The sequence below is a fragment of the Physcomitrium patens genome, chromosome 9 (genome assembly GCF_059467195.1).
Source record: "Physcomitrium patens ecotype Gransden chromosome 9, ASM5946719v1, whole genome shotgun sequence".
NCBI lineage: Eukaryota > Viridiplantae > Streptophyta > Bryopsida > Funariales > Funariaceae > Physcomitrium > Physcomitrium patens.
The window spans coordinates 6,691,252-6,718,965 of NC_143418.1; positions in this window are offsets into that span (position 1 = coordinate 6,691,252).

A 27,714-nucleotide genomic window follows, 5' to 3' on the forward strand; every position below is an offset into this window, starting at 1 on the left:
GTGACTAGACTCAAAATGCCTTCTATATAGTGACCTTATTCTTGAAATACATTTTTGATTACAAGAAGTTTTTTGTTGTCAATCTTATAGTTAATCTTAGCTATTAAAAATTTCTTGGAATAAAAAGCTACTATTAGAAGCTTGTCATCTGCTACCATTTGTAATAAAATGATATCTATAGCAAAGTGTGATGTATTTGTTTCTATATAAAATGCCAAAGAAAAATTAATGCAATGTAAAATTGGTGCAAAAATAAATGTTATTTAAAACGCTTCAAAAGATGCTTCAACTTCTTTGCTCTGCTTAAGTTTATCTTTATTTGTCAAATATATTAGAAAAACCATAAACTAATTTTTTTTTGATGAAGATCTTGTAATAATTGGCAAATTTTAAAAAACATTACAAATCTAATTGATTTTAAAATCTTCCAATCCATAATAGTTCAGACCTTCTTAGGATTTATGATTAGTTCTTTATTAGAAATTTTGTATCTTAAGAAATCAACTTGATTAGTGTAGAATACATATTTTTTAACTTATCATATAATCTTGCATCTTTAAGTTTTTATAACACACAACAAACATGAAATTCATATTCTTTTATATTTTTAAAATAAATTAAAATATTTTTTAAAGAAAAAATAATAAAATCATCAAGAAACTCATAAAAAATATCATTTATAGAATGTTTAAAAGAAATTGGTCCAAAAGATATAATATTATATTTGAGATGTCCATACCTAGTTCAAAAAGTAGTCTTCCATTCACTTTCTTTTTTGATGTGGACTATGTTGTATACTCCTTGTAGATCTATTTTTTATATAGATTTTTTTTTTGATTGAATTGGTTAAGAAGTCTTGAAATCAGAGGTAGGAGATATCTATTTTTGATGGTGATCTTGTTAAGTCTCATATAGTCTCTACACATTTGTAGAGATCTATCTTTTTTCTTTACTAATAAAATAAGAGCTCTTGTTAGAGATTTCAAACAGTTCATGAAGTTCTTAGCTAAATTCTTGTCATTACACTCTTTTAATGTAGTCAATTAATTTTACAATAAGCTATAGATTGATCCAAATGGTAGTTGGGCTCCCTCTTGTAAATCAATTAAACAATTATAGAATGAATGGTCTAGAAAAATATCTGCATTCTTTTTTTCAAAAAAATCTTTAAAATCTTAATATTGGCTAAGAATACCACTTGTCATCTTTTTACTATCAAAAATAGGTATGGCATATATGGAAAAAGATGATCCTTTTTTTGTTGTAATAATAAAAGCTTTTGCACCTATCAATAAGAATTTAGATATACTAGACTTATGTATTTTTACTTGACTAAAAATTTTTTGGATCAAACTACAAGAAAAATTAAAGTTACAAAAAATCCAATTTATTTGAGAATTGTATTTTTTTAACCATGATAATCTTAAAATAATTAAATTGGATAAAGATCTTATTACATTAAATATTGCTATGCTATTATGATCTTTAATTATTACATCTAAAAAGAACAATTTCATAAGTACCATCTCTAAAAGATAGAAAACAACCATCTATGACTTGTACATGTATAAATTTAGTATTTTTGACTATGATATCTCTTATTTTTCAACAAAGTCTTTATCTATAAAATTTGCTAAGGCTTTTGAATCTAACAAGGCTAAGACTTTATCATTTTTTTATCCTAAATAAACTTCTATTTTAAAATAAAGAGAGAATAAAATCTTTATTAGATATTATATAAGATTTCAATTGTACGATCCTTATTATAGCTTGAAAAAATTATTTTCTAATATATTTTCCTCTTTGGTAATCATGTTCTTTATTTTATAATTACATTGCTTCTTTCAACAATGTTGAGTAGTGTACTTGGATTTTTTATAATATAGGAATAAACCTTCTTGACAATAATAAATCTTTTCTTGCTTAGTAAGAAATTTAAAACATACTATATTAATTTTTATAGACTTTGGCTTGAACAAGTAAGCTTTTAAAAACTTAGAAAGTATCGCTATGGCTTGACTTGTACTTCTTCAACCAAATCTTTGTTCTTGGCATTTTAAAAAGAATTGATTGTCATATGTAATAGCTTGAGTAATAAATTGCACTAATAAATTTTCTATTAGTATTTTCAATAATAAATCTTTGACATTATCTTTTAATCCATATCATAAATTATTGATAAGAGATTTATCATTCCAATCTATGTCAAAAGCAAGATTTTTGAATGTAGCATCATATGTAGTGGTTAAATAAGATCCTTATTGTAGCAACACAAACTTGATTTGTATTAATCTTTTTTGATTATTTTTTTCAAATATAATCAAAAATACTTTCAAGAATGAATTCAAATCGTAAAGTAGTTGTCAACATTTTTCCATCAAAGGTGCAAATTAAGAGAGAACGCTTTCCAATAGAAGTATGCTTATAAATCTTACTTGAATAAATCCATTAGGATATTAGAAAGGATGTAACCTTAAATAAGGCTTAATTTGTTGCAAAAATATTCAAAATTTTGATTTTCTTCCATCAAACTTCTCAAGCATACTAATCATTGCCTCCTTTGTGCTTGTAGAAGCAAGAATTCTTGAATTTGGTTGTGAAACTGATCTACTTGCTTCTTTCAACTGCACAACGTCTTAAGATAGACTCTAGACTTCTTCCATATGTATAAGAATAGTACTTCCATGATTCATATTAAAAATATATAATTTTTTTATTCTTAGAGTTGTAACAAGCTGGTAAAGATCTACAATAGTTGTGAATTTATTCTCACTTCTATTGAAAGTAGCATCCATAATCTTTTCTTTTATAGATAATTCAAAGAAATCAAAAAAATTAAATTAAAAGATGATAATTTGCAACCTCTAATATCAAATAAAAATTTCCATAAAGAAGGATAATCTACTATCTTTAAGAAAAACATCAATGTTAAAAAATCAAACTATTTTTTTAAAGGTAAAAATTTATAAACTTTAAAACACAATAATAAAAGTAAAGTAATCCATTCACTTCTAAAACAAGACAAAAATAATAAGTTAGCCTTTTTGATAAACTATCAAGGCTATGAATCTCATAGTGACATAATATGTAAAACATATTAGAAAAAGAATTAGAGAAGGATTTTTGTGTAAAAATCATAGTTAAGCCAATCATATGGATGAATGGAGATGGATGATAAAAGTTTCTATTCTTATTAGCCAAAGTCATGCCCAATGGGCTTCAAGAAGGACGGTTGAGGCCTTACTAAGAATTAGGATTATTTTTTTGAGACTATTTGAATATTAGAGGTTCAGATTGTTAATTTTAGGATTTTTGATATGGTTTAGGTGAAACTTATGTGATTTAAAGATTTTATGAAGACAATATAGGCTCTCAAAGTCAAGGTATTAATTTTGTACCTACTGTCATTCTTTGAAGCATATCACAAGCATATGAAGAGTTTTTGAAGATTAGCTTGTGTGGTTCGAAAGTTGGTTTAAAAGGTTACATTTTTCATACAAAATACAAAAGATTTAGAGTCGAATTAAAAGAGCAATGAGTACTTGAAAATAGCACTTCTAAATTGAGGTTTTTCAATGAATCAATTTTATGAGGGATTTGGTTCCAGCTATATCTTGGGCATTTAGACAAATATTTGGGTAAAAGTTTTCAAAAATTTGTATTACTTTGTAAAAATATACATTAAATTTTGTGGAATTTGGATTCTAGATTTTTGAAATGTGAAAAAAATAGTATTCAAATGTTATAAATTAGGATTTAGAGCACCTACTAGGATTTCTAGGGTACCAAATAATCTCTAATAGATTTACAATTTATTTTTATTTTTGTGGTAAAGCCTAAGACTAAATTCTAAATTACCTAGAGATTTGAATAAAATCAAATGGTTGAATCAAGATATATGAATTTCTACAGTTCAAAGAAAAAAAATCTTTTATAAGAAAAAAATATTTTGAAAGGATTTTGCTATAATTTGGGCATTTTATCCAAAGTAAAGGAGTTTTAGAAGCAAAGACTTTATATATATGTTAAAGATAGAAATATAAAACAGTAGTAAAATTATGATATGAATATGAATTTTTGAAAGAAGATTATGGATTTTTTTGAGATTATTAAAAATCTAACTTTCAAACAAATGATTAGTTATGATTTGATATAGCAAAGGATGTTAGAACATTTCTAGATGCTTCAGAAATCTATATGTACAAATCTTATTAAATATGAAAGATTTTACTAGTAAAATATCTTTTCATATTGTTATATTTATTTATCTTCTATGATAAGAATAAATTATTTATTAAAGCTTGGCTAAGAAATTATAGCTAAACTATCTATAATTAGGTACCAAGTATATTTTTAGATAGAAAATCATACCATACAATAATGTGTGGTATATGATTAACTTGTTGACTAAGTTTTTAACCTATCAATCAATTACAAATACATGTAATAACAATATCGCATATGTAAAGCTTCTAGGAAATGTTTTTTAGAAGATATTATGAAATTAATCTATAATTACTTAATACTACCTAATCATATAAGTAACTATTGGAATAAATGTATATACCTGTGAAAGACTTCTATGTGAGATACTTCATAGCCTTCTAGAAATGTCTATAGATCATGTTTTACACTACTTAGATGATCTATAGGATTTAAAATATTTCTTAGATCTTTTCACATAATCCAAGTGTTATAAATAAGAAATTTAATAAAAAAATACCTTAGGTTTTTTTACACTGATCTTGAGACAATTCAAAAAAAACATTATTATTACTCTTCTATTTAATATTATTTTTAATTTAGTATCTTATTAACTTTGTTTTTTTTTTTAATATTTATTTGGTTGTTATCTTTACATCCATAAAAAAACTTGATCATTAAACTAGTAAAGAAATTATACATATATATATATATATATATATATATATATATATATAATTTAATAATAATAATAATTTAAAAATTAATAATAGTTATTTATTACGTTAGAATAGGAGTAGAAAATTAATAAGAAAAAATTTTTAAGCAAGAATATGTTAAGAAAGAAAGTCGATTTTGTAAAAAATTTGGTGATTGGAAAAAAATATCTAAAATCAAATAAGACCTACAAGTGCAAATAAAGACTTATAAAAAAAGATCCAATCAATCATTATATCTTTCAAAATTAAAAATTATTGTTTAAATTTATTTATAAATTTATTTTAGCTTTAATATATAGAATTTTATATAATAAATAATTTTATATAATAAATAATTATGTAATACAAAAAATTATTGGTCCCCTAAAAAATTAAGTTCTATAAAAAATGTAAAACTTAAAATTCTAAGACAATCTAGTTTATTATCAATAATAATAATGTATTTTCTTAATTGTAATAGTGTCTTATATTAAGTTATTTTTTAGTTTTATAGTTTAATTTTACAAATACTAAATAAATGGATATGTAAAAAGATTATATTCATGTACATCTATGGTAGTAAAGCATTAGATAATATCCTATTTTATAATAAGATATACTCATTAAATATTTTAAAATTATTTTTCCTTAAAAAATAATAACGATTATTATTCAAATTAGGCATAAATCAACAATCTGAGCCATTTAATCTAAACATGTCATTAAAACTAATCTAAAAGTTGAAGCAATCTAAATCTATTAGGTATTACAAAGATGTAATTATTTAAAAGTATAAACATGATAAAGATCTATTATAATATACACACTATTATCAAAAAAAAAAATCAAAATGAATACATCATGAATTAGAATTGCAATAAATAAATCATTATAATAAATTAAAAGATTTTAAAAATATAGCTTATTGATAAAATTTATAGAAAAAAATTATGTAAAATATTTCTTCTTTCTTTAAAATAAGAATAAATTTAAAATTAATTTCTAAACATAATAATACTTATGTCATATAATAACAAAATAGAGCTACAAAAATTAAATTACTTAAATTTATTTAACAAAGTTACTATTCTATGGCATTAAAATAAGTAAGTAAATAAATAAATAATCTTTAAAATATTTGCAATGATTTTATGTATAAAAAATATAAATTTTAAGCTAATTAAAGGAAACTACTAGACAAAAACTTCTCATTTACTATGTGGACACTCTGAAGAGCTACAATCTAATACTTTCAACAATTCGTTATTGAAAATACTACACTAAAGTAAAAAATAATAATTATTATTAATAATATAGATTTAAGAATTAAATGAATAATTTTATTATTTAAAAACCAAGTAAAAAAAAAAATTATAATAATCTTTCATGATATAAAATAAATTACGTCTGATTTATTTCACACGAATGTCAAGTCTGAAAAAAGTTACAATACAAGTGTTTTAGAAAAATTTCATAGAATTATTAAAGTTTAAAATATTACATATTATTTATATCTAAAAAAAGATATATTTTTACTAATATTTATACTTTTTTAGAATACATAATTAAAATAAAAAATTATTATATATGTCAACTGAATGGAAAATTTCACAATACTTTGTTAAATTAAATTAAATTTTTAATATAATTAAATCTCATTATAATACTATTTTTAAAATTATTTTAAATACAAATATATTTTATAAAACTATAAAAAAAACCATTAAAAAAACATGAAGTTTTAAAAAGGAAATTTTTAAAAAAAATTATTAAAAATCGTATCTAAATCAAGTTATTTTGAAAAGAAAATACAATCAAAATCAACAAATTTTTTAACATGAATAAAATTACAAGGTATTTTTTTCAAAAAAAATTAATATTTAAAAATTCAATCAAGTATTAAGTATCATATTGAAAAAATTATCAAGTATTAAGTATCATATTATTATCAACCATGCAAAGAAAGTGTTGTTAAAGAAGAAAGATTAGCAAATTCATATGGCAAGCTTGTCAAGCATGAGCAATCACTCAAATCAAGTTCTTCCAAAGAAGAAAGATTTTTCAATTCATTTGGTAAGCTTATCAAGCTTGAGCATCCACTCATATCAAGTGTTTTTAGATATGTTAAGTTTGGCCATTCTTTTGATATTATATTTAAAGTTTTGTTCTTAAGTAATCTCATGTTTATTAAATTTTTAAGGTTTTTAAAAGTTTTTGTAATACCTTGATTTCAATAGATCCATCTAAATCAAGCCTCATTAATGTATTAATTTTAAATAATATTCTAGGTAGTGTTTTACCAAAAGTAAATCCTATTAGATTCAATATTGTCAATTCTTTAAATACTTTTCAAAACTCATTGTTGCATGTTGTAAAGGGTGGCTTTATTATGTTGTTATAATATCTAAAAAGATGATGGTAATAATTATTTCTCAAAAACAAAACTTTTAATTTGTTTGCATTTTTTTACCATGAACATAAGTATTTCAAAGATATCTTCACTTTTTTTTGTATCAATGTTATATATAAGTATTTGTAGAGAGCAAAGGTGTAATCCTTTCATAATGAACCTTTTCAAGATATCTTTCATATTGTAATAAAAAATTATACCTTCCAACTAATCAATATTACAAAAGAATAATTAGAAATTACAATCTATAGCTTTATCAAATACTTAAACTATGTATAAATCTCTTAATATTTCATATTACAACACATAAGTAATGTAAAATTATTCTTAATAAAAGTTAAAATGTCTTGTATTATATTTTATTTAATTATTTATTTTATGTTATTAATTGTATTCAAGTTATTCTACCACTATTTGAAAGTATTACCTTTGTTATTATTCCATACATTGGAATCATATTTGCATTCTAAATTCATCTGTCTTTATATTCTTTTTCTTCAACAATCTTTTGTTTCATATCTTATAATTAATTATGCACTTTTATTACTCAATATTTTTTTATTTTTATCATTAATTGATGAACCAACATATCCAAAACAATACTTGATTCTTGCTTTTCAACTCCACTTTTCTTATTGGTCCATATTTGTATTATAGTTTTTTTCATTGTAATTCACATTGTTACAAAAGAAGCAACATATGTCCAAAAACAAATTCTTTTCCTCAACTTTTAAGGCATCAAAACTTATCTTCAAAACAATCTATAGCTTATATTTACTATATATTTCATCTCCATCCAAAGGTCTTTATCTTCTTAACTTTTACAAAGCTCTTTTTCAACATCTCAACCTCCTTTGTCCCCCTAGAAAGGACCCCAAAACTTTCAAACTCAAAGGTAGTCCATTACAAGATCTTACAATCTCTTTGCCAACCTTATTAATTTCTTTATGCAATTCATCATCTCTACAAGAATAAGATGTAAACAACTTCAAACTTATATCTTTGTCTAATTCTTCAACATCAAATTTATGAAAATTTGTACGGTATTCTTTTACTACCTTCCAATTTTGAGTCGTCACAATTAATATGCTACCTTTATCAGAATGTAGAACATCCATAAGTACAATATCATTGATTTGACTCTTGTCATTTACATTATCCAAGACCAATATGAACTTTTTCAACATCAATAATTTTTTCATCATAGCTTGTGCTTCTTCTAAACTCTTTGGTTTTGATTGAAAGTTTAGTTGGTTCAAAACTTTGTAAATTATTGAAAGTCCATTATCCTTCTTTTGAAGTTGATTAATTTTTATAAAGCATGATACATTGAACATGAGTTGCATGGTATCAAATGTAATCTTTGCTAATGTAGTCTTTTCTAATGTAGTCTTTTCAATTCCACCCATACCAATAAAATACAATGCATTTGTTCCATTCATATATAAATATTCGATGTTTGACAAATATTGTTCTACACCCATTAAATTGTCTTCATAATCATGTTCCTATTCAAATAATCAAATCATGATATTAACAAAATATAAAATTTATACCACAATTTCTAAAAAACCAATCTAACCACATATTCATATTTAGATAAAATAACATCATTAAAATATACATATTTTAATGTTTAGATCTTGAAATCAAATAAACCAATGTAACATATATATCATACCAAATCTCAAATATAAAATTTATCAATGTATCATCAACATGCATATCTTTTGATTTACTCTTTTCTTGATTTTTTTTTTGAATACTCCAAAATGAGGTGTTTTGGCTACATCAACTTCTACCAAGTATTTATTCTTCAATGTTGTGATTTTCTTGCAAATGTTCATAGAATTAGGTCTTTTAGAAGGATTCAAAGTCCAACATTCTTCAATCAATTTACTCAAATCATCACAATTTTTAAGCCCTAAACTTTTGATATCACTTGATACTTCCAAAGAATCCATTATTCTACCTTTTATTCGCCACAAGCTCTCCAATCTTGTTGATAAATAGTTTTCCAAGCCATGATCTTTAAATTGAACATCTTTATTTTTATGGTCTAATCTTTTGTGAAGTTCTTCACCATCGAGTTTAACTTCTTCATAAGTTGAAACATCAAACAATACAAGTGTAATGTCCTCCATCTTTTTTGGACACTCCTTTCATAGTAGATCAATTCCCATGTCATAATAAGACTTCAAGTGCCATAATAATTCTATAAATATTTCTTTGTTTTCTATTTGAAAGATACTTGCTTTATACCATTGTTTTCTTGGACAAAATTTCATCAACTTATATATCTTCAATTTTTTATATTGAAATTTATAAAATAAAATTTTATATTCACTTCATTCATTGCTACAAGCTCTCAAGCCTTCAAATACTTTAATAACATGGCCAAGTGGTTTGCAAATATTTACACATTATTTTTTATTCAATACAACTTTAATCTTAATAATACCTTCATTTCTTGATTGTAATTGAAGCATTGAATAAGCACATCTCCAATATCAACTTTTCTTGCTTTGAGTGCAACTCTAATATCCTTCACAAATTTGTTACAAAATTCCATAGCAAGTACAAATCCCAATGTACAACAATTAAATAAAAACCTCCACATTATTAAGATATGCTTCATAAACATCTTTATAAGATAGGCCATGGCAAATATTTGAATAATATATATAATTCACCTTCAGTCACATGAATAAAATCTTAGTATACATGTTACAACATTTTAATAAATTTTGACTACCAAAAATTTTGTATAACAAAGATGTTACTAATAAACTTCATGTAGACTAAATAAATCTTTAATTACATTTGTGATTCTTTTTATTAAATTTTTCTTATCTCTTATTATTTTCTATAAAATAAGTATTTCTATATATATATATATATATATATATATATATATTTATATATATAAAACATTCATCTCAAATGTCTCATCATCTACACAAAATTAATATGAATGATGTTCATACTTCAAAATAAAACTAACAATTGATTCTTGAGTACACTACTTTATTTACTCATGCAACCATAGATTTTTGAAATATTCTTTGATTGCCACAAAACCTTCACACAATGACAACAGACATATTAAAAGAACCGATTTATATGTAATCAATTCAATCAAACAAAATTGATTCATATTTTTGATAAATATTAAACTAGAATATTTTTTCATTATACCATCCATCTTTCAATAATTATCTAATAATACTAAAAAAAATTATTTTATTATAAATTTGATATACCATGAATCTATTCTATTCAAAATGTTACCTCCTCTTATTAAGTTTATAAGATTTTTTTTTTCCAATCCTTTGTGATTGCTAAATCATTCATTATACAAATGACGCAAATAAAGTAATCAATCAATGGAAAGTCCATCCTATGCAAATCTTTGTAGATGAACAAGTTTGAAGATGTTCTCACCTTATTTGATGGCATGCAAGTCTCTTGTCTTTTAAATCATTCAAATTTGATGGCATGTAAGTCTATCCAAGATATCCAAGATACAATTATGATATATTGTTCAATACACCATCATCTTCTTGTCAATCTTCATCTCCAAAGCTAGAATTTCAAAAATAACAAACAAACAAATAAATATTAAATATACATCAAGGCAAAAATTCCATTGAATCCAATAACAAAAAAAATAGACTTTTGCTAGATTATCAAAAGTTATAGTATGTAAAATATTCAATCTTCTTAAAAAATCCAAAACCTCTTGATTATTCATGTGCTATCATATTGCAACATGACTGTGTGGTGAAAATATAAATAGAAAAGATTTATTAATATTTAGTCATCTTGAATATTAGAAACAGTGGCCAATTCTAGTGCCAATATTCAAGGGCCAGTTAATGTCACCCTATTACAAGCTGTACCACCGAACGTGACAACAGCGTATGCTCCATCGGCGTCATCGAATCAAGTACCCTCCGTACCAATGGCACGACCAGGATCATTTTCTAACCCTACATGGAACAAGCATAGTAGGTATATACTGGTGGAGACACCCAATGTGCTTGATGGAGTCCGTGCGAAAGAATAGGGGACCTCACGGAGTTAAAGGAGAGGAGAAGAAAAGAAAGGGGGCATTCAGAGATCGGGATTTTCGGGTCGGAGAGCTAGCTTCAAGCTCCTTCAAAAGGTATAGAATTGGGTTTCATAGGATTTGAGAGGACTTTGCAATTGTTGCTCAAAATCAGTGTTTGTATTGGTGAATTAGATTTTTGCAATAAAGTAAAGGCTAGTACTCTTGATTTTTTTGCAAAATTAGAGAGACACATATAGTTGAAATTTTAGGAGTATCTAGATCGTTGAGTATACTAAGTATATGCAAAAATTTGTATTAATCTTATAGTACAAATAGAGGATATTTGATCATTAGTATAAAGATGTATCAAAAGTTGGCATATTGGAGTTGTTTAGGATTTTTGTAATATCTAAGATCTATAGGCTAGAATAAGGTGAATTTTAATACAATAAGTTGAGGATTTAAAGACCGAGCTGCACACAAAGTTTGAATGAAAATTAATGATTAGAGAAGGAGAAATTGCAAGTTAAATTTCGTCATCAACCTTCTACGTGGCAGTCAAGGGACTTCAGCATGGATTTATGGTATTTTCTTGCAATCTAACATCGTTTTATTATCCACAGCCAAATTCTCGGCGCATTCTCAAGTTAGATAGTATGTAATATGACATAAGTGGTGAATCTGACGTAAAACGCTTGAGGTGGGAGGTATTGGGATTCATTTATTTTCATATTTATTTTATGGAGAGCAAGAATAAAATTTTTGAAGGAGCTTTAAGTGGAGCTTCTTTTAAAGGATAAGGTATGTTTATGGATCCATCCATTGCTGATTTGTTTCAAGCCTTATCATTATCTATGCAGCAACAGTCAAGCAATGATCGCAAAGAAGCTTTAGCAACCAAAGCATTGCAAGTAGTTGTCAATAAAATTGATCAATTTGATGGAAGGGATATTTCAAGGTATTTAAGATGTTATGTTCAAGAAATGGAATTAAATCGAGTTTCTAAGAAGAAGATGGTTGAATTATTTGGACTTGCCATGATACCAAAAATAAGAGAGCATATTACATCAATTATGGAGCATTATGGAAATTCATGGGAGATTTTTTCACATGCATAAAAAGACAAATATTTCTTGGAGGACATTGATCATGTTATTAAGAAACTATTTCTAGAATGGATTGAGCAGGCTAATAAGAATTTGTAAGCAATAGAGCTACTAAGGAAATTTGAGAGGCAGTATTCTCAATTATCGAAGGTAGAATAATTGACATTAGAGCCGAACAAGGTTGAATTATTTCTTCAAGCTGCTGATGGAGAGTTACAAGGAAAATTAGAGTTGCTTCTTGAAGACAAAGAAGAAGATGAAGAATTGACAACAAAGTGGAAAAATCTTAAAAATACAATGGATTTGCTTGCAAAAAGAGAAAAGAGGAAGGATAGGAGTAATATTCCAAAAGCAGTACAAGCAGCTAAAATTCTAGTACATACAACACGACCAACAATGTCTATTGTTCAACCTTCAACATCTTTATCAAAGAAAGGAGAGATGGGAATTGAAGAAATTATATGTAGAATGTGAGATCTTCAAATCAAATTGGCAAGACTTGAAGAAAATACTTCTACAAATAATTTGAAGAATGTTTCAAAACAAAGGTATGTACAAAGATGTATCTGGTGTGATGATGTTTCAAATACTAGGAAGGATTGCAGTGAATTTAATAATATGATGTAGCAAGGAGTTATTTACTAGAAAGATGGAAAGATTGATTAAAAGATACAGAGGATCTCCTTCAAACCAATTTTGGCAAAGGAGGTATGAGAGCATTGATTCAAGTTTATTTAATAGAACATGGAATAACAATACAAGAGAGTGCAAGTTATGGTGCTAGAGTAGATGATGACTTTGGTAGAAGTATAGAAACTAGTGAATTTTGGGCTTCTGCTATTTTCACAAAGCAAAAAGAAAAAATGCCTCGGGAAGCGTTATTGAGGACTGCAGCTATAATACGAGGTGCAACATGTTGAAAAGATCCTGTTGAGTCTCTTTCAGTTCATACATGTATTGCTAAGAGCCAACATGATGCTTTGATAGAAGAGAAGAGACGAGAAAATTTTGATGATACAAGAGAAGGAAATTCTTTTAAGAGGCAAACTCGAGGAGACAAGGCTCGAGAGGCGGCTTCACAACAATTACCTATAAAGGATACTTCGGCATCATTGGAAGAAAAAACAAAGGAAATAAAAGAAAAAGATAAATCAATTACTTTTAAGCTACTTTCTGATATTGAAGTGGCAACAAATTTAAAAGGGGTGTTGGAAGAACGTATATTAAATGCTAAGGTAGAATTCACATTGAAAGAAATTTTGAGAATTGCAAAGAAGGAGTTTCATGATATTATCATTGATAATATTAAGGAAAAGAGGCAATTAATGGGTGAAGCTAGAATGAGTCATGCTATTGATGCAAGATTATATAAAGATGAAGAAGAGGTTGATAACAGTTACAAGCAATCAACAAATGAAAAGAATGGATATAATCAATAAGTTTGTTTTGAAGATTAGAGTGATAAGGAAATAGAAGCTTCAAGCCATTATACTCAAAAACATTGGGCAAGGGCAACTACTGAAGTATTGATGAAAGTAGGAGATATAGAAGAACCAATTGTTGCTTTAGTTGACTATAGTTTTGAAATAAATCTTATGTCTAAGGATCTTTATATGAAGCAAAAATGGCCAATTGATATGGAATATAGATGGGCAATATGAGTAGCTAATAATACATGAGGCGAATTATATGGAGCTTGTCCAGATGTCAAAATTTGGATTGGAGATGTTGCAACAGAACAATATTTCTTTGTTCAAGATACGTCTTATTTATTGATTTTATGACAACCTTATATTACAGTAACACAGATGGAAACAAAACTACTTGACGATGGTTCTGCTTATACAAAGGTATAAAGTGAAGATGGAAAGAAAGCTATACAATTTCTAACAGTACCTCCTAACCATGAACGGAATTGAGATAGGTTGAAGAAGAAACCATTGCCAAGGATTGTTGAAGGATTTAAGGATTTTGGAGAAGTACCACTATAAAGCGAGATTATGGAGGTACAAAAGAGGAGGTACTCTTGCGAGATAAAGGTGCATTTGATGCGAGTTTTATTCATATTTTTGAGAATGGAAATATTATGTATAAGAAAGTTGATGATTTTAAAAGAAAAGAAAGAAAAAGATTATATAATATTGAAAGGGAATTATGCAAGTTAGGGACATTAGAAGATGATGAGAAGATTTTAGGTATTTATGAAGAAAATGGATTGGAGGATTCTTTAGAATTAATTGCATCTATTGGATTAGGAGATAATGATAAGATTATGGAAATTCATTCGAGGGAGGTTTATTCTATACTTGAATCTTTTCAAGTACCAGAAGTTATTGTAGAGACAAAATATAAAACAGTAGATAAAAAGGTAAAACCTATTGCCAGACCTTTACCAGAAGATTCTAAAGAACAAATGAAAAAACATCAAAAGAAGAGAGTTTAAGAGATCGAAAGAAGATTAGACATCAGTTTACAAAGGAGACTTTTGAAGAATTGAAGATTGGATGTGATGGTTCTTTATTTCCAACAGAAATTAAATATTTTAAAAAAATGCTTACAAAATGAGATAAATCATTTACCTTTGGATCTTGTAAAATAGGATGTGTAGATCCTAATGTTGTTGCTTATATAATTATCTTTACAATACCTCATGTGCCTTGGAACTTAAGGCCAATTCCTGTACCAAGGGCACATTTACTTAAATTAGTGAAAAAATATGTATCGAGATGTGCTCTTATTTGTAAGATCATGTAAAATTTGTCAAACGTATTCTAATATACGACATGGAGATGGTCTTCATCCTACATATCCTCTAGCTATTCATTTTAAATGGGTTGTTGATTTAATTATTATGCCAATTGGATTATGCCAAATGAGATATTTGATCTTAGCTTGTTAAGATTTATCAAATCAAGTAGAAGGAAGAGTATTGAGAACAAAATCTAGAGAAAGAATTTGTAGATTTTTGCTTGAAGATGTTATTTATTGCTACGAATGTGTAGGAAAAATCACTGTAGATCGTGGAGAATTAAATGCACAAGTAGCTCATGAATTCTTTGAAAGATGTGAAATTAAACTATCACTGACTACTGCTTATAATCTTGAAGGAAATGCAAAGAGTAAGTGTGGTCACCCATCAATTGTAGAAGCATTAGTTAAAGCTTGCAATAGGAGGGATAGAGAATGGCCACGACTTTTTTCATTTGTATTATAGATTGATCGAACAACTCATAGCTCAGTAACGAGATATATACCTATTGAGCTTATGACAGGTCTAAAATCAATTATACCAGTTGAAGAAAAAGTACCTACTTAGAGTATGCTATCATGGGAAGATGGATTGACAAGAGAAGAACTTCTAGCTATTAGAATTCAATAATTAGAGCAAAGATAAAAAATGAACAAATAGCATTAGAAAGGTTAAAAAGGTCAAGGTTACAAAACAAGGCACGATTTGATAAACAACATCGATTGAGGCCTAAAGCAATTGAAGAAGGTGATTGGATTTTGGTCTATGATAGTAGCTTGGACAATCAACATAGTACTTTAAGGAAGTTTTCTAAGTGATGGTTTGGACCGTATGTGGTAACAAATATTCACGATAATGCAACTTACTCATTACGTGAATTAGATGGAACAAGGTTAAAAATACCAATTCCAAGGAAGTGAGTAAAAATATTTAAACAAAGATACACAAAAATAAATATAGAAGACCTTGGTGAAGACATAGATATTCTTCAACAGGAAGGTGAAATTGACTTAGATAGCAAAAGTGATGAAGAGGATTTGGACGAAGACTTAGAGAACATATTATAAATCAAACAATAACTAGATTATTTGGTGCATACCAGAGGATGCACAAGTTCAGAGTGGGTAGATGTCATGTTGTAACATAACTATATGGTGAAAATATAAATAGAAAAGATTTATTAATATTTAGTCATCTGGGATGTTAGAAACAGTCGCCAATTCCAGTGCCAATATTTAGGAGCCTATTAATGTCACCCTATTACAAGCTATACCACCGAACATGACAACAACGTATGCTCTATCGATGTCATCAAATCAAGTACCTTCCGTACCAATGGCATGACCAGGAACATTTTCTAATCTTACATGGAATAAGCCTGGTAGGTATATATCGGTGGAGATACCCAATGTGCCTGATGGAGGTACAAGAAGATCACTTCGTTATTTTTGTTGCAGACATATTGGTCATTATACTAGTGAAAGTTCTAATCCTAGAGTTAGTGATAATTACGCACCAGTGTGTGGGAATAGCAAGCAATCGGGGCATACTTATCAACAGTATAATGCTCCGTTCAATTTCAATAATCAGGATCAGCAAGTCCAAAGCTAAGGAAAAGTTGAGGGAATAAATCGAAGTCCTCAAGATTCTTCGATAAATTGGATGGAATGATTTTGAGCCATTCTTACTAAGAATTGGCAAAAGGAGAAAGGACTAATTCAATATTCGGATGAGTCTGATGTGAAGGGCCAATTTGACTCAATTATGGGGACATTCAATCCACATCTTAGTATAGGCCTCTTACCTAGTATGAGACCTGACTCAGTTGGGCAACCTAATGAGGTCCCGAATATAGAGGCTTCGATTTTATTTCAAGCTGTTCCATTCTCTATGCCATTTTGGAGAAACATCTTTTTTGTGGAAAGATCCTGTTAGAGGCAGAAATTCCATAGAGGTGAGTCTGCTATTCCAATTCGGAGTTAAGGTGGAAGAATAGGGGACCTCACGGAGTTAAAGGAGAGGAGAGGAAAAGAAAGGGGGCATTCAAAGACCGAGATTTTGGGATCGGAGAGCTAGCTTCAAGCTCCTTCGAAAGATGTAGAATTGGATTTCATAGGATTTGGGAGGACTTTGCAATCGTTGTTCAAAATCAGTGTTTGTATTGGTGAATTGGATTTTTGCAATAAAGTAAAGGCTAGTACTCTTGATTGTTTTGCAAAATTAAAAAGACTTATGTAGTTGAAATTTTAGGAGTGTCTAGATCGTTGAATATACTAAGTATATGCAAAAATTTGTATTAATCTTATGATACGGATAGAGGATATTTGATCATTAGTATAAAGAGGTATCAGAAGTTGGCATATTGGAGTTGTTTAGGATTTTTGTAATATCTGAGATCTATCAACTAGAATAAGGTGAATTTTGACACAGTAAGTTGACGACTTAAAAACGAAGCTGTACACACAGTTTGAATGAGAATTAATGATTAGAGAAGGAGAAATTATAAGTTAAAGTTCATCATCAACCTTCTACGCAGTAGTCAAGGGACTTCAGCTTGGATTTATGGTATTTTCTTGCAATCTAGCATTATTTTATCATCCATAGCCAGATGCATAGTACATTTTTAAGCTAAATAGCTCGTAATACGATAGTGCTTATAAGAGATACATCAAACAAGACCTTACGATCAGGCCTATTCTCTAACTTTTAGGCATCACCTCGAGCACCATACTCAAAACACAAAAGCCATCATAACAGTCTCAGAACCAAAAAAAAAAATTAAAATAATTAAAATAAAATAAAATACATGACTACCTATCATCCATGGCTCCTCACTCTCATGTTGTTTGTAAGCAGTACAAAGATGTCATGGCATCATATATGTAAGCACAAATTCGAGCAATTTGAAGCGATGAGAGAGTACAAGGCAGCGAGGGTTTTACAATGAGAGGACGAAGGGAAGTGAAGGAAAGTACGAAGGGAGTAAAGATGTGTGGTGCTTGAAATCCTAGATAGTATGAACAGAACACTATTGGATTATATCATCCAAAGGATGAGAATGAGCCTACTAACAAATAACGATGTATCAAAGACAAGCATCCAAATTAAATATAAATGAAGATAATTTATAATAATTTAGTCAAATATGAAATGTATCATGACTAGATTCTTGATTGAATTAATTCTAAAAATAAACTAGATTATGTGATATAAATTAACTAATAAATCCAAAAGAGATAAGGGAACTTATGCAAATAAAGGAAAGTAATGTGCTTTCTCACCTTAAACTACGAGACCAACTACTAGAACAATCCTTCGCTTGTTGATAGAATTTAACATCACCAGTATTTATAGCAATCTAATATTTGACAATTGATCATTGCTTCTCACAAAAGTTGGTTGAGTAATCCAAGAAGCGAAGGGGTAGTTGATTACTTGAATTGTTGCTAAAAAATTTTGTTCTAATTCCAATTTGATTGATTCAGGGGTCTTCGGGAAGCTAAGATAGAGAGGCTCTAATACAAGGATTTCCACCTCAAAATTCAAAATTCACCAATGAAGGCAAGAGACTAGTTCAAGAAAATCTAAGAAGACCTAATAATGAATCTATTATGGTATATCTTACTGTATTCAATACTACACACATGCATAAAGGGCTTATAATATCTATTCAATATTTATATCAAAAGTAAGATAAAAAAATAAAACAATAAAAGATTCGCTCAGCTTGGATGACCAACTGCATGAAATAGAAGATAATGAAATAGAAGGTAAAAAAAACATAAGAAAAATAGAAATATATATATATATATATCCAGGATTACCTTTCTTTGTTCTTCTATCTATCACATGCTTGTCTAGGACGACGTTATCTAATAAGTGTCATTTCAAATTGGACTTTATATCAATGGTGAAAGATGTGGTCTTTCAGAATGTATTATAAGTGAATGGAAGCTTATACTCATTGGTTCGTTTGAACAAATATAGTTTAACTTTAAGTATTCTTCTTTAAAGGTGAAAGTACTATTTTTTGCTACCTTTTTGAGATATTTGTGATATATAGCTCTTACAAAAGAGATTCCTGCAGTCGTTCTTATGTCATCCTTCTTGTTGTGATTGATTGGTGACACTGGAAAAATTTCTTATCTCAAGGCAGCTAGTGCATTGACTCTGATATCAAGTCCGGTAAAGCTCGTTGAGAGGTTACCAAATCTAAGTGCGTCATTCTTCTGACAGTTCAATCAAGAGCATTGTAAGTATAATGTAATCTCTGACTAAAGTTCAATATTACTTGTAGTGGAAGAGCTCCAAGTCAGATATTTTGTTGAGAACACTCACTCTTTCAAGATATATGATACAAAAGATTGAGAGTATTAAGTCTTTCAAGACATATAACAGAGAGAGATTATAACTGTGAATCAAAGGACACTCAATCTTCAAAATGAACTAAGAATCTTGGTAGATGAACAAGTTTGAAGATGTTCTCACCATATTCTAGGTTATAAAAGTCTTTCGTCCTTTAAATAATTCAGATCAGCTCCTATCTCGCAATTCAATTGTATACAAGCCTAGCCAAGATACAATTGTTATTAAAGAATAAATACTTTGAAGTCTCAAAACTTAGCATCAGTAAGGTTGCACAAAAAAGAGAGCATGGAATAAGATGACTCTTACTTCATACACTTGTTACTTTTAGGTAGTGGTTGCCAATTAACGAGGCCACTTCCATCAATATTACATCCATTTCTACTTCATTCAACTAAATCTTAGCTTCTTTTTTAACCTAGCCGCCACTTACAAATCCTAAAAGCCACTATAGTAATTTCTTTATACTCTTTGCTACCTTTTAATCACTACCAACTTACCTAAGGTAATACCTTTTACTAAGTGACTTATTTCAACACTCCTACTTTGCTATTGATCAAAGCACTTTCAATCCTAATGCCTTTGTCAATATGTTGTGCCTATCCTTTACTAATGCCTTTGTCAACAAATTAACAAGCATGTCTTTCGTTGCACAATAATTTATATCAATTACTCTCATTTCAATCTTCTTTCTTATGAAGTAATGTTGAATGTCAATATATTTTGTCCTTGAATGATGCTTGGGATTCTTTGCAAATACAAGACATCCTTGATTGTCACACTCTATTGGAGTTGCTTCCATTTATACATCTCTAATGTCCTCCAAAAGTTGTTTTAGCCATATTGCCTCTATTGCACCATGGCTTGCTGCCATGTACTCTGTCTCCATTGTTGACCTTACAATTGTTGGTTGTCTCTTGCAATTCCATGATATAGCTCCTACTCCAACAAAAAACACATACCCCATTGTTGATCTTCTATCATTTGTATCTCCAGTCCAATCCGCATCACAATAACCATACAAAGTAATATTATTACTTCCAAGGCACAATTTGATGTTCAAAGTGCCTTTTAATTACCTCATGAATCTTTTGATGGTTTTCCAATGGATTGATGCAGCCTTTAACATGTGTTGGCTCACAACACTCATCGTATATGCAAGATCCACCCTTGTGCCAACCATTGCATACATTAATGAACCCACTACTACCTTGTATGGAATTCCTTGCATTTCACTTTCAACTTCAGCAAATTCTTCATCCGTGAGCTTCATCAACTTCAAATTGGCCTCCAAAGGTGTTCCAATAGGCTTACACTCCTCCATATTGAATTGTTTCAACACCTCTTCAATGTACTTGCTTTGGCTTATTGTAATAGTCTTCTTAGTATGATCTCTTACAAACTCCACTTCTAAACAATAGTGAAGCTCTTCCAAATCACTCATCTGATACTCTCTTTCTAACTTTGCCTTCAACTAATCCATCATCTTCATAGTATTGGTTAAGATAATAAGATCATCAACATATAAGATGACAATCAATATGAATTCATTTGATTGCATCACATACAAGGAATGATCAGCCTCTTTCTTTACAAATCCTTCAGTTACAAAGAATGTATCAATGTGTTGGTACTATGACCTTGGAGATTGCTTAAGTCCATACAAAGATTTTCTCAACTTACAAACAAGATGTTGATTGCCTTCTTATACAAATCCTTGAGGTTGATCCATGTAGATGTCTTCTTTCAAGCTTCTATTCAAGAATGCCGTCTTCACATCCATTTGATGTATCTCCAAGTCCATTGCTGCCCCAATTGAAACAATGGTTCTAATGGTGGTGAATTTGGCCACAAGAGCAAATGTTTCATTGAAATCAACTCCAGCAACTTGTAAATATCCTTTGGCAACCAATCTAGCCTTGTATCTCACAATATCATCCATTGCATCTCTTTTGGTTCTAAACACCCACTTACAACTAATTGAAGATCGATTTGGTGGAAGTTGAATCAATTCCCATGTTTCATTGTCAATGAGTGATTTGTATTTTTCTTCCATAGCATTCTCCCACTTCATAGCATCCGTGGATTTCATTGTATTATATAATAGATGAGCAAGAAGAGTAATATTGGCATATTCTTCACTTACTTGAGAAAAAATATGGTCCTTCGACTATTCACCACATGGTTTTCTTTTTCTCAAAGGATATCTTCTTTCATTTGGTGAGGCTTCATCTTCTTCCACTTCATGCTCTCTTCTAAGATTCTTCTTCCTTAAACCTTATTTTTTCTCACTTAAAGGTTGATACTTGTAGATTAGATATTAATTTGTTTTTAAAAGATATTGATAAAATATACTAATAGTCCATAGAATAGACAATTTAGAAAGATAGATGATTGATTTAGTTATTAAAAGTAGTTAATAACAAAATTACAGTTAGAATTTGGAAAATCAGGGAAAATTATATAGGAGTTGTAGAAGTTAGTTTAAGGACTAGATTATGATAGTCATGAGCCAGGGTAATCTTGGTGCTCCCTCTTTGTTTCTTTATTGTTGAAGAGTAATAGATAGTTTCTGAATACTAAGAAGTGAGTCTGTGGAATAAATCAAAGATTGATTTATGAGTTATTGATTATGTAATTGGAGTACTATGTGATTGAATTATATGAAAAGTTATTGAAAGATTGATTATGGATGGAAGATTATGATTGTTGTTTATTGAGAGTTGTGTGTGTTTTGATAGAAGAAGTCTATGATTATAAAAATTGTGTGAATCCAGCTTGATTGGAGTGAAGTCTATTATTTTTGATATTGGATGGAATTTATGTATTTTGAGAGATCTTTTGACAGTGCAGGGTTGCACTGTGTTATTATCAGTTGATGAAGAAATATTATTATTGGAAGAAAGCATTGTAGTATTTCTTGGTATTTTTAATGGTTTGAAATATAGTTACTTGTGTGACCCTAACAAGTAGAACTCATGCGCTTAGTCTTTCTTTACATTTGGACCTCCCTCTACAAGTTTATTCTGAAAGAAATTTGTAGCATATAAAATGATAATTATAATATTCTTCATCATCATCATTATCATTGATATTTTCATTGTATTCATTGCTAGTTCTAACAATTGAAGGCATACTATGGTCTATCTTCTTTGGCACTTCACCTTAATTTGTATTTCTTCCATCTTCATTGTCACCATCATCTTTTTCTTCTTTCTTGCTGAAATTCATGATGTGTCTACAAACACACCATTACTCCTATTTACATACATCTCCAAGTGCTCAAAAGTACTCTTATGCTCAAAAAACTCAACATCACGACTTTTGATGATCTTCTTGGTTTCTAAACACATTAGCCTGTATGCCTTTGTACCTTCACAATATCCAACAAATATACATTTTGTACTCTTTGCATCAAGTTTGGACCTCATGCAATTTGATATCTTTGCATAAGCAATACATCCAAAGATCTTTGTGTGTGAAACACAAGGTTTCTTGCCACTCTAAGCTTCTTGTGGAGTCACTGATGTGATTGCACTTGTAGAGCACCTATTCATTGTGTACACTGAAGTAACCATGGCTTCAATCTAATATTCATGCCCAAGGTATTGTATATGAAGCATATTCCTTGTCATCTCCACAATGGTACAATTTACTCTTTCAGAAACTCTATTTTGTTGTGGACTGTAAGGAGTAGAGGTTTGTCTTGCAACACCTTGAATCTTCAAGAATTCATCAAAATGCTTTAACATGTATTCACCTCCATTATCTGAGTGCAATACTTTGATCTTACTCTCATATTATTTTTCTACAAGAGCTTTAAACTCTTCAAACCTTGAAAAGCACTCACTCTTAGCTTTAATGATATAAATCCACATTTTTCTTGAAAAATCATCAATAAATGTGACAAAGTACCTTGCTCCTCTAATAGATGGTGTCTTCATTGGTCTATAAACATCAAAATACACAATCTTCAATAATTTGGTTGCACGTACTGCAACTCCTTTTGGAAATGAATTCTTTTGTTGTTTGCCTTATATATAACCTTCACAAGCAAGTGTTATGGCATTGTGGCTAAAATGACCAAGATCCAAGCCACTTACCATGGATTAAAGCTCCTTCATGCATTTGGCATTTAAATGTCCAAGTCATTGATGTTAGATTCCAAACTTGACTTGGTCTTGTGAAAAATTAGAGAAACAACCACTTCAACTCCATTCACCTTCTTACAATTGATGAAGTAGAGATTTCCATCTCTAAGGCCTTTGGCAACATGTTGTTCATCCATTGTCTTCACAAAGCATCCATTCATATCAAATTGAACCTTACAACCATGTGGTATAAGTTTGCTCACCGAAAAGAGATTCTTTTTCATCTTTGACACATGTAAGACTTCCTTCAATTTGATCTTCTTGATTTGGTCCTTCACAACGATTTTCACAATAATTGAGCCCATTCCAATGGCTTATACCATGCCACTGTCTCTCAATCAAACTTTGGTTGGTAGAATTTCTTCATAAGTATCAAATGAACACTTATATCATATCATGTGCTTAGTAGTACCTGAATCTATAATCCACTTAGACATCTTAGCCATAGAGGCTCTTTCACTTGCCATGAAAGCATAGTCATGTTCACCAAATTTATCACAAGCATTGTTTACATTCTCTCTATCTCATTTCTTAGTTTTGCAGCAATTTTTAGCAAAGTGTCATGGTTTTCCATAAATATAGAAATTTCTCATATTGCTCTTTGAACTATCATATTGGTGAGAATAGCTACCTTTGCCTTGTCTTGAGAATAGATCCAAATCTTCACTATGATGCTCTTTTCCTTTTTTCTTATTTATTTCATAAGTAAGTCTTGACGTGACATTGTTCATAGTAAGCTCCTTCATGTTGATGGACTTCAATGCCACAATGAGGTAGTTGTAGGACTTGGGAAGGCTCATGAGTAATGTCAACACAATTTTCTTATCATCAACTGGTGTGTCAACAACTGTTAGTTGATTTGCAAGTACTTTTATTTTATTGACATGAGCCATGAGGTCATCTCCTTCTTCCATTTTTACTTTTAAGAACTTCTTTCTTGTCCATAGAATATTGGCAACATTTCTACTCTCATAGATATTGTAAACAGTCTTTCATGCTTCCGTTGCTCGAGTGCAAGCAATTACATGTGAAAAGTTGGCATCATTAAGATTTGTTGCAATCATACCAAAAGCCTTCCTTTCATGTCATTAGTACTCCTTCTTCACCTTCACATCAGCATCGTCATATGAAGGGTCTTCACTTTCATCAACAATGTCCCAAAGATCTAATGAAGCCAACTAGAGCTCCATTTCTTTCTTCCAATGGTAGAAGTTGTCACCCCTAAACTTCTCAATTACTCTCAAATCCTCACCTTCACTTCCAACCATATCTAAAGAAGGGGGTATATCAAAGTAAATTAAGAAAAAAGAATAATGAACTCTCAAAATCAACAAGAAAATTTTGTTGCTTTAGAAACCTAGAATGCCTTCTTAATGAGTAAACTATTATTTACACTCTTCAATCATTCTCAACTTTACTTATAAGACTTCTCACAAGTTTGATAACCTCTTGAATAAGCTTTGTCTCTCTTTAATTACCTCTCTTCTTTCACAAAACACTTCTAACTTCACAAAGCACCTCTTATCACAATAAGTGGATTTTTTAAAGAGATTAATACATAAAAGCACAAAGTTAAAGTACCAATGATGAAACTCAGCAAAGAAATACAACACAAGTGTCCTTAAACATCAATCTAACAACCTCTAAGATTATGAATGCACTTAACAACAAGTAAGAACATAACTACATCAACAATTAGATGTAAAAAGAGATTTAAAAGATACCAAACTCTAACATTAGCAACAACCATAAGATCTACTCTTAATACTGACAAAGACTTCAAAGAACTTCAAGACTCACAACTAAAGGTATATGGGCCCATAACCTATTGAAGAACAAGGACTTTGAAGTCACAATACTTAACATCAGTAAGGTTGCATACAAAAGGGAGTATCGATTAAGATGACCCTTACTTCATACACTTGTTACTTATAGGTAGTGGTTGCCAACCAACGAGGCAACTTCCATCGATGTTACATCCATTTTTACTTCATTCAACTAAACCCTAAGTTCTTTCTTAACCTAGCTACCATCTATAAATTCTAAAAGCCACCATAGTAACTTCCTTATATTCTTTGCTACCTTTTGACCACTAGCAACTTATCTAAGGTAATACCTTTATTAAATGACTTACTTTAATAATTTTCATATGTTGTTCAATGCGCTATTATCTTCTTATCAATCCTCATTCCTAAAGTCAAAATTTTGAAAATAACATATAAAAAAATAAATACTAAATTCACATCAACTCATGAATGCTAGACATCCCAAGTCCATAGCAAAAGATTTGGACTTCCACTAGGTTATTATCATAAGTTATAGTATCTACAATATTCAATCTTCTTCAAAATCTAAAACCTCTTGATTTTTTATGTGCTTGCATAGGATACACTAAACATGGCCTTATGATCAAGCCTATTATCTGGCTTTCGGACATCACCTCGAGCACTATACTTGAAATATAAAAAACTATTATAATAATCTTGGAACCAAAAGAAAGAAAAAACCATGGGATTACCTATTGTCCGCAGTTCCTCACTCTCACGTTGTTTGCATGCAACATAGAGATGTCACGGCGTCATATATGCAAGCACAAATTTGAGCAATTCAAAGCGATGAGAGACCAAACTGCTCGGAGGATTTTACTACGAGAGGACAAAAGGAAGTGAACAAGGAAAAGAAGATTTGTGGTATACTTGAAATCTTGGATGGCTCAAATGAAAAGAACATTGATGGATTATATCACCCAAGAGATGATAATGCACTTTCTAATAAACAATGGTGTATTCTGGGTGTGTAGTGTTGTGATTTGTGGCCACACCAGCTGAGGTTACATATGGACAGTACACCATAAAACATGATTCTATAGTTTTGAAATTTGACACTAATTGGCCCAAGCCTAAAATGCTGATTTTTTGGCAATGTAAAAGAATGACCTCTTTAAGAAGAAGACAACCCATTTCCAAAGCCACAAGGCCTATATCTCTCATACAATAGGAGGCACCATTTCAAAGGTTACAATGTATTTCAGGAAATCATGAGGATGATAATATCATGAAACATTGCTCATATATATATATATATATATATATATATATATTGCAACAATGAAGTTGATGAGAACTTACAAAATATTATCATGCCGTGATGTATTTAAGTCTAGTAGTAGACATATCTGACAAATACTAACATCAAGTGCATGAGAAAAGGGCATCCTTGAGCAATGCTGGTTAATTCCACATCACCCACTAGATGGCATCCACTCACATTTAACAACCATAGTTCGTGATATCCTTGACCTATTACAATTAATCCATTGTCCTATATTCTGCTAAGTCAGCATCCAACATCATAAACGAGTTAAGTAAACTAGTTGAACATGAACTCTTCTATGATGGGATGAAGCTTTAAAACAAATTCATTCACTATGTAGATTACAATCATAAATGTTCACAACAGGTTGAAAGATACATGTCACAAAAACGGAGACTAAGATTTGTTAGCTTCTTACAATAAGCTCGAAATACCACTTGGCTATAACCTATTGTAATAGTACCATTAAATAATAAAAAAAATACTAATTTTTATAAAATATTAATATTTGAATTTAGATATTAATATTTAAAATTTAGAATTTAGATATTACTAAATTTTTACCAAAAATATTATAGATGTAATATACAATAATAAAATATGTTTGTTTATAGATTATAATTCTAATTATAATAAAATTAAGATTCATTTCAAAGACCAATATAAAATAAAATTTATTTTTAATTAAAGTGATTAAGTATATTTTTTTCTTTTTTAGAAAAGAGAGTCAACTTATTTATCAAAATATAATGAATTGGATAATTAGAGACCTATTAATCATGTTTAAAAATATCATTTTAAAAAAATTACTTGAATAAATTATTTTGAATTTAAAAAACAAATTCTAATAATGATTTTTTTAGAATCCAAATAAATAACATATTT